General features: G+C 37.5%; 1 protein-coding gene across 13 annotated transcripts in view; it reads left to right on the plus strand.

The window, feature by feature from the left end:
- KIAA0825 (KIAA0825 ortholog) overlaps window positions 1-14426 on the plus strand; it is a 235513-nt gene that overhangs the window by 6247 nt on the left and 214840 nt on the right. For 2 of the 13 annotated variants that reach the window (XM_021379704.1, XM_021379701.1), the window contains exons 2-4: window positions 3050-3186; window positions 3832-3963; window positions 9683-9815. The exons of 9 other annotated variants lie outside the window; for them this stretch is intronic. The gene's annotated coding sequence lies outside the window, so the exon portion shown is untranslated. The remainder of the gene's footprint in view (window positions 1-3049; window positions 3187-3831; window positions 3964-9682; window positions 9816-14426) is intronic. 2 more of the 13 variants (XM_021379702.1, XM_021379703.1) reach the window with 2 other exon arrangements.

Raw genomic sequence — 14426 nt, forward strand, 5'->3', positions numbered from 1 at the left:
GTGGACTTGGAAGTGAACTGGCATGTTGTTATTCAGAAAATTACTGTCTGATTCTACTTGTCTTCGGTGTACCCAAAACTAAGACATATAAGTCACTTTTCCATCCAGAGATACCACTCTTTGCTATGATTGAAATATACCTTCAACTAAGGAGTCGACAACAGCCTTTGTGATCTGTAGTCACAGGAGCTTTTGAGAATTGGAGAGGTCCTCCAGATAACTTCCTGAAAATAATCTAAGGATTGCAGAAAAGGCAGCTAGACCTTTTGCAGAGGGAGTGCTTTGACAGTCTCTTATGCACAGAATGAAAGTTTTCCTTTGAAGCAATGGCGTAGATAAGGTCTCCCTCTTTTCTTCCACTTACCCAGTATAGCAATAATATTTATTATTACAGAAGGTTTTTGCTGTTAGTGGTTTCTCCCATTTGTGGTGCTGGTATTGACAGAAGAGCACTGAGGTTAGCAGCATCCCTTGCAACATGATTGCTCATAAAGGTCATCATTAAGGGCTGAAGTACCAGCAAAGCTGGAATCACTGTCTGGGGACAGAGTATCTTTTCAGGAAACATTCAGGAGCATTCAAGATTCCTAAGGGAATGCATTATGAGCTGATCTGTATAAACATAAACTTTATGAGGCTGTTACCCCTGCTGCTGCTTGTCTTCCTTTCCTGTTGCACCATTTCCAACAGTATCCTCAAAGATTTGTTAGGCAGTTGTACTGCCAGAGCAAAATGGAGCTTAGGTATGCAAAGTCCTGCTTCCCTGGTCTGAAGAGGTAAACAGAAGCTTCCTTCTACAGAATCTAAAAAATGACTTTACACTAGGACTTGCTGGTAGCAACAGTCAACAGAATACAGATCTTTTCAATACTGACAATGTAGTAAGTAAAATTATTTTTATTTTAGTTCACTAAGGGATTCTGGGGATAGGTAGCCTTTGAGACGTGTCTTGTGGAGTGCAGATACCACTGTGCTTCAGTGCATCTGCAGCAAACACTTCCTGTGCTTTGATGGGGGACGACTTATGACCGTTCCACTCACAGGAGGGTAAATAGTATAATAGAAGGGGAAACAAATATCTTCAAAGGTAAATGGCAGATGCTGTTTAAAATGGGGTGAATTAATCCATTAATTTTTAGATTCAATTTTTAGAGTTACTTGCAGAAACTCATTTATTGCAATCCATAGAGGCATAGAATAGGCCTAACTAAACTGTATTTAGAGATTTTTCTGTTTAAGTTACTAATGCCAAATTTTTCCAAGCAAAATGTGTCCTCTTAAATTTCAGGATAAGTCTTATCTTGGAATGAGCTTGTCTTTGAAAGAGACAATATAGAATTAATCTCTGGCCCTACATCTAGTTTAAAAATATATATGCCTACAAGTGTCTATATAAAAGTATATAGAATGATGTTATGTGTTATATATTGGCTTTTCTTGAACAAGGCACAATTCTTTGCTGATCCTTCCAAATCATTAAAATATTTGTTCAGTATTGACATACTGAAGTACAATTATATATACTATATGAAACTTTCTATAAACATTGTTGAGTGTCTATCATTAGACCACTTTAAAGAATTAAAAGTTATTTACACAAAGAATCTTTGATTATTTTTTTCTAGTTTCCCTGTCTACAGTGTAGTTTAGAGTTTTGCTGAATATGTGATTACTGAAATTTAATGATAACCAGTAATATAGTTAGTCTTCAAAAGCTTTGTTTTCAATTCAGTGAAGCTCTCACACTGTGATTTGGGTTCTAAAGGCCACCAGTGATGGAAGAACTTAATTCCTTCTTGTTTGAAGAGAAAAATGGTGATGTTTCATAGGCACTAATATTCTAAAGTGGAGTTTAACCAGTTTTTGACTAATTACCTGTTGTAAAGCTTTTCAAGGAGTCCACTGTTCTGATAGGCCATTCTTCAATCTGAGCTTAAGTTTATTTATTGACCTTTCTATAGCCTTTGGTTCTTGTACCAGGATTGGTCTTTATCTAAAAGTCTGAGTAATATGTTTATCAATTCTCCCTTTTAAAACCAAGTATGTCAGCTAGGTAGCTGTCAGCTCAGTGATGTGCCTGATCTCCTTCCCTCTTGCAGGATTCAGTTCAATATCAAATTTAAGTTGTCTGAATGGCAATGCAAAAGACTGCCAGAACGTTACTCTGCTCTACTTTGTAATTTCCTCTTCTCTTCATTTTTAAATTTTATGTTTGATAACACCGAACTGCTTTATACATTGTTGCCTAATTTTATTTCTCATTAGTTAATATAGGTGAAATAATCAGCGTGAATGTTTCTGCTTACAATTTCTATTTTAGCAAATATGCTACTTATTTAACTTGTCCAAACATGCTGAAGGTATTGAATTTTAAGGTGAAAACATTCACAGTCTGAAAAGGCAACACTGACAAGTTCAGTCAAAAGGGAAAAGAAGAATAATTTATAAAAAGAACTGTAGATAATGATGGCATCCAGTTGTTTTAAAGTGCATCTACCTTACCTTTAATGAATTAGATTTGTCAACAGCATATGTTTTATGCACTACTTCTAATGAAGTGGCATACCAGCACTACAGTGTACTTTGAGGTTTATTCCTTCAAAGCTTTTTGCTGTCGTAAAGTAGACCTTTTTAAATAATAGATACTAAAAACTACATTTAAATAACATTAAGGTTGTGACACAAACACCAAATGACAAACTTCAGGCAATTCAAAGTTGGGGCTGACAACTTGTCATTAACTTGCATTGTTGCTTTTTAAAAAAGAAGCATGATTGCATGATTTAAGGATTGAATGTCAGGCTAACTTCATACTTCTTGGCTTTTGTGGGCTGGAGTTACAACCTTACTGTCATTTTTAATACAGCTTTTTGCATAGCTTCTATTTTCAGTAAAGTAATAAAAGCAATGCAAAAAGTACAGGCTTTGTTGGCTCTGTTCTCCATTTAAAGTACAGATACAAAAGTACTGGCCAAAGAATAGGGGCTATCTGACAGACTTACGTACAGTTCTTTTAAACTTCCTCTTGTCTTTGTTGATTCTTCTACAGAACTCCTGAGAAAACAGTTATAGGAACTGTAATGCTGGGGTGCTGTGCTAAAACATTTTGATATAAAGAACGATTTTAAAGAAAAAAGAAAACATGAAAAACCACAGAGTAAGGAATAAAGCAGGAATTTAATACAGGTAGGAAGCATTCATAATATGTTTTAAAATTACTTAAAATATTGTGATACAAAAGATCTGAACAGAATATTTCCTATTATTTCTCATCCATACTCCTGCATTTAGTTGCCATTAAGCATAATGGATCTTTATATTCATGAGGATGCCTGTGTAAACACAATATTTTCTGTCTCTCTGTAGAGATGACTGCTCAAGGTCCATGAGTCTGTCATTTTCACTGTAGTTTTGTTGATAAAGTCTAGCATAAACTGGCACTGCTGCCATGCGGGCAGGCCTGTACCAGCTGCTCGCTGCCGTTCACTAACCAGTGCCAACACTAGTGTTTATACAGCTGCCTGGTAGATGCCAGTAGGTAGGCTTGCAGAGTGTGGAGCTGATACAGGAGGAGTAGAGGATAATTTTTCTGAGTTAGCTTTTATCTACCTGACTTCCTTCATTATGTTAGCATCTACAAACACTAGCAGGTGCGGCAGTCAGTCTCTACTTCTTAAAATACAATGTTCATCTCAAACTTCATTTTTTTTTGTTGTTATTTGATTTTTTTCTGCCAGTAGGGGACCACAAGATAGATTAATCCCAATGAAACTTTTCTGTGAAGGTCAGAAACAGTAACTGAGTTATGTGACATCTAAACATTTCTTACAGCTACCATGTGCTACTTGGTTTGATTCTGCAGCCTTCTAGTTTCTCAATCTGCAAATATCTTCTCTTTGTTGCTTTTCTACCTTTGGAACAACTAAGTGAAGTTTTACGCAACTAATGTGATTCGTGTAACAGGTAACAGTAGAAATCCAGGCTTATTATGTTAAAGCTTTTTTAACATTTTGAATTTTGACTATTTTTTATCACTTGGAATTAAGAAGCATTCAGTATTATAAATGAGGAATTACACATAATACTTTGCCACTTAGGATTTTCATTTGTGAAAGTATTAATTCCTCAAATATTATTTATTTATAATTTTAGTAATCTCTTTTTGCAGAAGACCATTGAAAGAAGAGTTACTTGAACATTAATCATGGTCTCTTAAAACCAAATATAAGAAGAAAATATATTGACTGAATTTATGTTAAAGTATTTGTGTAAATTGTACATCAATTTCTTCTGAAATTGATTTGCTATAAACTGTACATGTGTTAAAAGTTCTAACTACACGGTAAAATGAGACTCATTCAAAGGAAGGTGCTTCTGGATTCTGATCAAGAATATGTTTAAATTTTTATTGATTGAAGAAAATTTAAGATATGCTACATTTAAAATCAAGAGTTTTTGGAAGTTCTAGGCACTTTGCTCAGATCAACCATTTTATAAATTCTTACCACTTTATGCCAGATAGAAAAAAAATGACTAGATGTTTTTTAATAAGAAATGTATAGGTATTAATTTCAGATTACACCAGCATCAATTTTACAAGAAATGTGAACAAGGTATCTCTTTCTTTGTTGTGTGGAATACATGGCTATTTTAGAAGTTAACTGAACCATTGTTTTCAAAATTGTGATTTTCATTGTTTCTGAAGGCGCTGTGGTGCAGCAATGCAACATTCCCTTCTGTTTATTGTACTTGGAGCAGAATACAGTCTGTTCCATAATATACAGAAAACTCTAATCTCCTCCCTTGACCCTGTGAATAAAGGGTCAAGAAAAGTGGCCTGTCTCTCAAGTTATCTGAATCTCTTTTCTCTGTGCAATCAATCTACTTCTCCACTCTTTTTATATGCATTGTCATTACTGCATACCAGTACAAAAGTCTAACTTTAATAAAAACTGTAATCATTCCAAGAAGCGGGTTAGGGAGCTATATCATCTAGTAGTACAGATAGAGGAGGATTATTTGAAATATGAATAGTGTACTATACAGCAATTTTGATTCTTACTGTACCATTTTACTGGGAGCATGTGAGTTATGTCAGGTTATGCAGATATAGTGGGTGATGAGGAATACAGCCCACTTGATTCTTTTCATATTACCAACTTATCCCTGGTGTACCCAGTGATATGATAAAAAATGGAAAAAGTGACTCTAGTCTGCCTTGATATTAAAAATCAAATCATTCATTCAGTGCCGTTCTGTGACATATACATTAAAAGGAATAGATTTTTGATTCTGTTATTTTGAACTAACTTAAATTTTCCGAATAGCGTTCAGCTCCAAAGATTACAATAAGTTAGGATGTTGTAATATCACTTACTAAGAGCTCATGTGGGAAAAAATGTTGGTTTAGTGAATGCTCCCTCCCTTTTCTGTTGCTGGACTCTATTACTCAGAATACATACCATTAACCACATTTCTCATTGAATGCTTTGTCTTTGTAACATCCTCTACACTGTTTTTCAGTGTTGCACTATGGAAGGGAATCTTCAGTTGAGATTACCTGTTTTTAACTGGCCCAGAAAAGTATAATTTGTCTTGCAGTTTAGTAGAGTTGATACTTAAGCTTCACTATGGAGCTCTTATATAAGTAGATTCAGTTGCATCTCAGTTCTGAAGGGTGTTCTGGTAGAGTTGTTGCTATACTCAGTTTTAGGCAGTCAAATCAGAAAAAATATAGATGAGCCTTAATAATTTGATTGAAATATACATTTCCAGCTTGAATCTTGTAGTGAAGTGCTATAAAATATGGAAAAAGAAATTTACTGTTATTGTAACCCTGGAAAAAAAATATTTCTTTTGTCTTTAGTTTGTAGATTCTCCCTCTTTTTTCTCTCTACAAACTTTAAATGTAGTTTCCTTTAAGGAAAAGAAAAAAAAACCTTATCTTTAATTTTCAGTTTGTTACTGTTCTGAAGCAAAAGGTCTCTAGATTTAGGAAAGAGGAAGGATCTTAAGATATAGGAACAGGCTGCCCAGGGAGGTTGAGGAGTCTCCTTCTCTGGAGATATTCAAGACCCACCTGGACACCGAGCTGTGCAGCCTGCTGCAGGGAGCCTGCTTTGCAGGGGGTTTGGACTTGATGATCTCTAGAGGTCCCTTCCAACCCCTACAATTCTGTGATTCTGTGATCTATTTCTTGTGATAGGCAAGTAGTATACATTGCTTGCACCGTAGTTCCACTTCTTGACTGGGTGTGCAACTCATTTGAGTTATGTAATTACATAAGAAATAACTGTGTGTGTGGCATTCCCTTGTAAGACACTTCTGAACGCTTGTCCTCTTAATCATGAAGCCAAAGGCTAAGTGCTTTCTGCTCTAGAAAATTTCAAGTAGTGTCTTTACAGTAGTTCTTTAAGATGTTAGTAAGGAGGAACCCCTTTCTGCATCACAAAGGAGCTGATTGTCTTTCCTTTATGCCTAATTTATAACTTAGTCTAGTTCCAAAGGAGGGTTTATTTTCTACCATGTTAATGTATTTTATTATGATTCCCCCTCCCAACTTCTAAAACTGTTGGCTCCATGATCTTATAAAATAGTGTTCTTGATCAGCATCTTCACAGGAGAGATTGGGGAACACACTAGAGTTCTCTGTGAATAATCTTGAATTATACCCATATGGCATTACTGTGGCATATTGCAGCTACCCACTATAGAATTAACTCCACCACAAACTACGTGATACACCACAAACTATCCAGGGTGTTTCTTTTATAAGCTGCCAGCTCCAGGACTCTTAGCTGCTCTGTAATTTGGAACTTCAGGCTGCAGTGTAAAAACTTTGTTTAAGGGACCCTTGGGAAGAAGGAATTTCCTTTCATAATAATAACTCATTTATTTTCTTTTCTTCTCTGGTAGCAGTGCAAAGGTATTGTGGATATGTATTCTTTAAAAATGCCACTCTGTCATGAATTTTTGTTGCTCTTGTAGCATTATAGCTTTGACTTGCACTTCTCTTACAGAAATAAAGATGTAACAGCTGAAAACTGTAAGGTATCAAGTTAAGATGGAACTAGTTAAAAGAGATGATAGAGGATGACCTGGGAAGAGGAAGGCTTGCTCTGATCAAGTAGTTAAAAATAATTTTTATATACGGCTTCTAATTTACTAAGAATCTTCTGTCTTTAAAAAAAAAAAAAGAAGTTAGCTTCCTCTGTTGGAGCAAGTCCAGAGGAGGGCACAAAGATGACTGGAGGGCTGGAGCACCTCCCCTACGAGGACAAGCTGAGAGAGCTGGGGCTTTTCAGCCTGGAGAAGACTCTAAGGGGAATTTATAGCGGCCTTCCAGTCCATGAAGGGGGCCTAAAAGAAAGCTGTGGAGGGACTTTTTATAAGGGCAGGTTGCAACAGGATGAGGGGAAATGGTTTGAAACTGGAAGAGGGTAAATTTAGACTAGATATTGGGAAGAAATTCTTTACTGTGCGAGTGGTGAGACACTGGAACAGGTTGACCCGTGAGATTGTGAATGCCCCCTCCCTGGAAGCATTCGAGGCCAGGCTGGATGGGGCTTTGAGCAACCTGGTCTAGTGGGAGTTGTCCCTGCTTATAGCAGGGGGGTTCGAACTAGATGATCTTAAAGGTCCCTTCCAACCCAAACCATTCTATGATTTTATAATTCTGTGGCAGTTGCAGAACTGCAAGTAAGTCAGGCACAAGGTTTGTCAATATATTTGTACCTTAGTATACTGTTCTACAGATGTCTTTCCTATCTTCTACTGCCAGTGTGTGGTAGTGCATGCCTCCTAAATGATAAATAACTTACACTTTAATGGAAAAAACTAGCTGAAAATCAAGTATGAGTTCTGATCTGGAATCAAAGGGATAGTTAACTGGAAATCAAGACATAGTCAAGACTAAACAATTCACTTAAAGAGACTAATATATATATATTTTCTTTAAGACACCTTGATAGCGATCTTCTGACCTTTTGGGGAATAAAAGATAATACAGGTCCAATGCAATGAAGACCTAGTGTGGTAGAATCGGTATACTGCTGAGTATCAAAATTTTCCTTTCACTAGCAATCCTAAAGGAGAAAAATACAGTTAGCTGTTAAAACTTTTAACAGGAAGGAAAACAAAATGAGGCAAGGAGAACATCTTGCTGTGAAAATTAGTGATTGTGGAGACCCAGATGTCAGCTCAAACTGCTAGTACTAAAACTCTTCTGTATTAGTAGAAAGTGTAATTCCTTTGCAGTGGAACTGTAAGCACTATCTAGGCATAAACCATTTCTTAAAGTGATTTTATGAATTCATGGAAGATAGACTTTTATTGTTTCTGTTTTCTGACTAGTTACCAAATAATCTTTTAAAACACCTTTGATTAGTCTTAAATTATGCCTGTGTATTAGACAGACAATTTTAGGTATTAAAACAAATATTTTATGTGAGGTTTCTTATGGGAAGCATCTTGATTATTCTGTTTTTCTTCTTCTATAACTTGTAACACTTCAAAACCTGATTGAAACTTTAAGTCAAAATGCTAAGAAGCAGTAGACTTCCCCATAATTAGAGAGACTAGTGTGTCTATGTGCAGAAAATATATTAAAATGTATTATGCTTTGATTAATCCACATAAACATCAAATAGAATGCTAATTATACAATGCTGTGCTTCATCACAGAAATCAATTACTTTTAAACTGATGTATATGAAGCAGCGAGTTACGTTATCAAGCTCTACTTTGAAGACAAGCCAACAGAGAAGAAAATGATTACAGATCATGTCCTTTTGCAGAAGCTTATTTGCCTTGAACATATTTCCTGTTGTCAAATGCTAACCTTTCTTAGACTGTCACTGATGTCGTTGAATATAAAGCTGTCTTCCTTGAAAGTCTAATTTAAATTACATTCTAGCAGCAACCATTTGGTCAATTGTAGAAACATAAAATGATCTTGAAACAGATCCTATGAGATCTTCTGAATTGAATTTTTTTGTATAATCTTATTTTTAATGCAGTTCATTGTTAGCTTATGACATGAAATTGTCACCTTTTGCATGCAGTTTTTTCTTTTTTTTGAAAGTGCTGGCTTCTTTAAACACAATTACAGTTGTTGGTTTGCTAATCCTGTGAGTCATTCTGCACTAAACAAGAAGCTTATATCAAACCCTTGGCAGCTTCAGTGAAAATTAAAAAGAATGCTTTACTGTAGAGATTGTCAAGAGTGGAAATAATATTTGTCCAGTCGGACAGCTTGCTTTTGTAGTCGCTAAATGAAAGTTGAGATTCTGTCTCTTCCTTGAAAGCTTCTGTGTCAAGAAGGTAATTTGGACTGTTTGTGGTTTGACAGGGATTATTAAAATCAGATGAAGTGAAGGGAAGGAAGTGTGAGAAAGCAAAATTGACAGTGACACTCTCTATTATTTGCAGCTTGGATCATGATGACTATGTTGATATGATAGATTCTAAATGTTACGTTCACTGTTGGGATATGTTAAGCAGCAAATACAGTAAAATGCGCTTATAGATGATTTTTGTGACTTAAAGCCATTCAGTACTTATTTTCATTGGGGAATATAAAGCGGGGAACACAGTAGAAAAAGAGAGACTAGAGGGGCAAATGGTGGGAAGAAGGAGGTGGTTCCAGGGGTAATTTTATTTTCTCCTTTGTTATTTGATTTAGGTAAAAACGCAATATTCTTTCTTTGAGTCCATACAGTTTGCCTTTTTTACTTCAAGGGAATGAAGCTGAGAACTGAGGATTAAGAACTGATGGAACTGGTCATAAGATTTCTTTTCCAGTCCCTGGAATTTTGGTAGGAATTTTCTTAGCGTGTATAATTTTACATAAAGTAAGCTGAAGTCTTAAGGATTGCTATTTCACATCAATTTTTCATGACTTGCATCTTGCATGTTATTTTTAAATAGTGATCTTTTCTGCCGCTTTGAGATAAATAATTTAAAATCTTAAATTATTGCAGTATTCATATAGCTGAATTTTTAATTGCTGAAGATACATTAGCTGCATGCTGTATTCATCTTTTAGCATCTAGTGAATATACAATGTATTATTTAATCTTAATCCTTTGTTTTATCTGTAGATTGTATAGGTAAACTTTCAATTTTTGAGCAGGCAAGTCAGAGCAGACATAAGACATCTGATTAGTTGAGTCTGAAGGTTGTTCTCATTTCTATGTGGTTTCCTTTTTTGTTTTCCAGCATGAGAACTTTGTGAAAAAATCAGGTTGGGGCCAGTATTCACTGTTGAGTCTTACCGATTTAATAGGAAATTAGAGAACTAAAAGGGAAACCGGTGACACATAAAAGCCTTTGCTGTTACTTAGCACAGCCGTAGCTTCATATCTTTCAAACAACATCATGGCTAAAAATGCAATGCTTGAACAGTTGAACCATGCCAGTATACCAAGGCCCGTCTCTCATCTTCACCTGTCTTCACAGTCTAGTGAAGCATATTAGCATCCAGAGTGATTCATCTGCCAGAACAAAAGGGGTGAGGGAGCAGAGTGACTGCAGGAAAAGAGGTTACTTAGAATTGTTTACAGATGTGCAAAGTAAGGACTGCTGAGAGATCAGAGGCTGCTGTTGAAAACAGATCAGGGGCATTGATAAAGGAGGTTCTCCAAGAAAGTGCAAGCAGAACTTGAATTGTGAGAGAAGGGTGCAAAGCCCTGATGTGAGCTGGAAGAGAGAATGTAAGTCACAAACAGCCACTCTGACACAGACCTTGATATAGAAGAGGATTTAAAATGTGTGCATAGGACAGTCTTGGGGGGAGGTAACAAACACAACAGTGAGATACTTCCATGCAAGAAACTGAAATATGTAGCTCTGCAGTTACACAAGCCTGTGCTTGAACTATCAGAAAGACTGGTTAGCATTACAGTTCTCTGTTTTGATGGAAGCACCGCATAGAGTCATAGAATGGCTCAGGTTGGAAGGGACCTCAAGGATCTTCAAGTTGCAACCTCCCTGCCACAGGCAGGGTTGCCAGCTGCTAGAGCAAGTACTAGATCAGGTTGATGAGGCTCTGGGCAATCTGATCTAGTACTTGATCTAGTGGTTAAACACCTCCAGGGACAGGGCATCCACCACCTCTCTGGGCAACCTGTTCCAGCACCTCACAACTCTCTCAGTAAAAAACTTCACCTGATAACTAATCTAAATCTCCCCTCATTTGGTTTAAGACCATTCCTCCTTGTCCTATCACTGTCTACTCTTGTAAAAACTTTCTCTCTTGCTTATAAACTCCCTTTAAACATAGAAGGCTGCAATGAGGTCTCCTTGCAGCCTCCTCTTTTCCAGGCTGAACAAGCCCAGTTCGTTCAGCCTGTCTTCATAAGAGTGGTGCTCCAGCCCTCTGATCATCTTCATGGTCCTCCTCTGGACCCTCTCCAAAAGCTCCACGTCTTTCCTTTGTTGGGGGGCCCCACACATTGGGCTCACACTCCAGATGGGGCCTCACAAGGGCAGAGTGGAAAGGAGCAATCACCTCCCTCTCCCTCCTGGCCACTCTTCTTCTAATGCAGCTCAGGGTACCATTGGCTTTCTGGGTTGCAAGCACACACTGCCAGCTCATGTTAAGTTTTTCAACAAGGAGGACCCGAGTCCCTCTCAGCAGGGCTACACAAGGAGTTCTCTCCTACTTTTGTACGTATCTGGGACAAGTTAGTTTGACCCAAGAGCATAACAGGCTGAGACCCACCCTCATTTCTGCTTGACGCTAGGCATAGTGGAAGACAATCCTTAAGCCAAATATCTCAAAACATGAACAGGACAAGGAAAAGGAGGGGGAGAGCGTTCCTGCTTTGATCTAAATTAAAGAATAGGAATAGGTGATTGTTTCAGGGTACGTTTGGATCTGAGATGACAGGATGTCTCAGGAGCAGAGGCAAGCAAACTGTGCACTCAGAGCAGCACAGAGTTGTGAGTTTTAGTCAACATACATGCACTCATACACAGGCATCCATTTTTAGATAATCCCCATAATTGCGAAGCAGAAACTCCCTAAGTAAGTACACTGTTACTTACTGACCCCTTAGAGACGGCAAACTGCTGAAAAGGAGAAAGAAGGAACATGCCGGTGGTAGATTCATTAGGTAGTGCCAGCAGGGCATCCCCTGCTTCAAAGTGCACTTCTCTCTCCCACCACAGCCTCTTTCCTGCTTTTATTATCCCAAGGGTCTGCAGGGCTTTTTCCGCTTGCACGCTGTACCCATGTGGCCAACGCATGATACAGAGCCCAAGTGGAACACCTGCTTGCAAAACAAGTCTTTGCAAAAACAAGATAAGCTACCAAGGTCAGCTCTCTCTACAAAACAATATATTTGCAGCTACAAATATCAGTTCCGTTAAAACTGTCAGAATACTTTGTTCCATCCTAGGATCATTCTTTAGTCAGGAGCCTTTAGGTCCCCAACACAGTGTGCTATATGTAATGTGTATAGCAGAACTAGGAATTGAATTCTGCTCACAAGAGCATAACACTTGTAACTAAATGTTTGGATTTGTATATTAATGACTTAGGGAACTAGAGATAGCTGTGTTGGTAGTATATAGAACGCTGATGAATCATTCCAGTTTCACATTTCAATGCAATTCTTCACTTTTTTTGACATTGATAAGCAACACACATAGTTTTTAATTGTAATCAGACATTATCACATGAGATTAAAACAGTCCTTGATGACTGTTGAAGAAGACTGAATTTACAGTACCACAGAGCTCATGTAGAATAGCTACTACTGATGGCCTAGGTCCCCAGTGGACTTAGTGGCCGACATCCAGCTCTTTAATGAGAGGAGGAATTAAACTAATAGACGACCTTTTCCCCTTCTTCCTCTCTTCCTTGCTGTTTAATACTTCTTACCCACCTCCTCAAAGGAAAAGGGAAGATCTCATTTGCTCTCAACGTAATTGGTTTTGTTTTTTTAGTATCAGGACTTGTTCTGGTTTCACTAGACCTCTTTTCTATTTATTCTACAGAATTGTTCTGTTTCCAACAAATATCTTTCTTGCTTTATCTGTATACATATCTCTTATTTTGCAAATTTTCCTGTTTGCATGTGTTTTCCTGAACCTCTTATGTGCCACTGTACCATAAGTTTCTGTTTGCTTACTTGCAGTTGTGTTCTTCTGGTTATTTGATTTACAAAATGCTTCCACATTTTCACAGGTTGTGCTGTTAGAAGTGTTAAAGTGCTACAGGATTCTCATGCACTGTCACCACTTACTCTGTTTCAGAGAACTTGTATTTATTGTCAGTGCAAAAAATATTAATTATGTGGAACTTGAAAAGGTGGAGGTATGTCTGCTGTGCATAGAAGTATGTGTTTGACAGCCTTGTAGTGTTTGTTTGCAGCTGTGAGCTGGCATTCTGGTGTTAATGCTGAGAGTACACCTGAGCCACAGCAGTTGTTACCTGGACAAAAAACAAAGACATTAGGGGCAAGCAAGTTGACCAGACAGAATGGAAAGCAGCCCAGCTGTATCATTGCCAAGTAGTTACTGATTCTTAGAGATCTGGATAGTCCTTCATCTACTGATATAGGATATAATTCACTGTAAACAGCATTGTGTTGTATCTGTGCAATATGTAGCCCATTGCTAGCTATGAATTGTGGTAGAAAAGCGTATGAGTGAAAGACAGTCTCCTTCAAGGAAACTGAAAATATTTTCCTTTTTCTTTCCTCGGATTTAATTTGAGAACAAACAGTAACAAATATCAACTGCATATATTTGTATTTGTTTTGATGTCTCTATTCAGTTGCACAGTTTATGTCATCATTCAGTGGTGGTATTCTCTAGCTGCTGCATGTGCAAGTATTTCTAAATGCAAAATTTCAAATTTACACAAATTATAGAATACCTAATTGTAAGAACTTTCAAAATTCAGGTTCCAGGTTGTGTAGAATTGGTCTAAGTTAATAAGAATTGGGAAGAATCTACTTTTCTTGAATGTGCAGGGTTAGTGTGTTACTCAGTGAAGTGCTCAAATATATCTGTCTCCTGTTCTTTAGTATTTGTCAGATGGTAAATTAGTTGAATCAAGATACATTATCTAATGTCTGTGGAATTAATTTGATGGGCAAGGAGCAAGAATAATAAGCTCAAAATTTAACATTTCAGTGTTTACGACAAAAGGTAAGATAATTTTTCAGAGATGCAGAACGCAGTAGATGAGAGGAAATGCTGGAAAAGGTGAGTGTGAATTCCTTTGTATAGTTCCGGAGGTAATTTCACATTCATCGTGGAATCGCAGGATGGTTAGGAGGGACCTCAAAGCCTACCCAGTTCCAATCCCCTGCCATGCACAGGGCTGTCACCCACCAGCTTAGGCTGCGCAGGGCCTCATCCAAGCTGGCCTGAGCGCATCGAGGGATGGGGCGCCCACAGCTTCTCTGGGCAGC

The sequence above is a fragment of the Numida meleagris genome, chromosome Z (assembly GCF_002078875.1).
Source record: "Numida meleagris isolate 19003 breed g44 Domestic line chromosome Z, NumMel1.0, whole genome shotgun sequence".
Taxonomy (NCBI): domain Eukaryota; kingdom Metazoa; phylum Chordata; class Aves; order Galliformes; family Numididae; genus Numida; species Numida meleagris.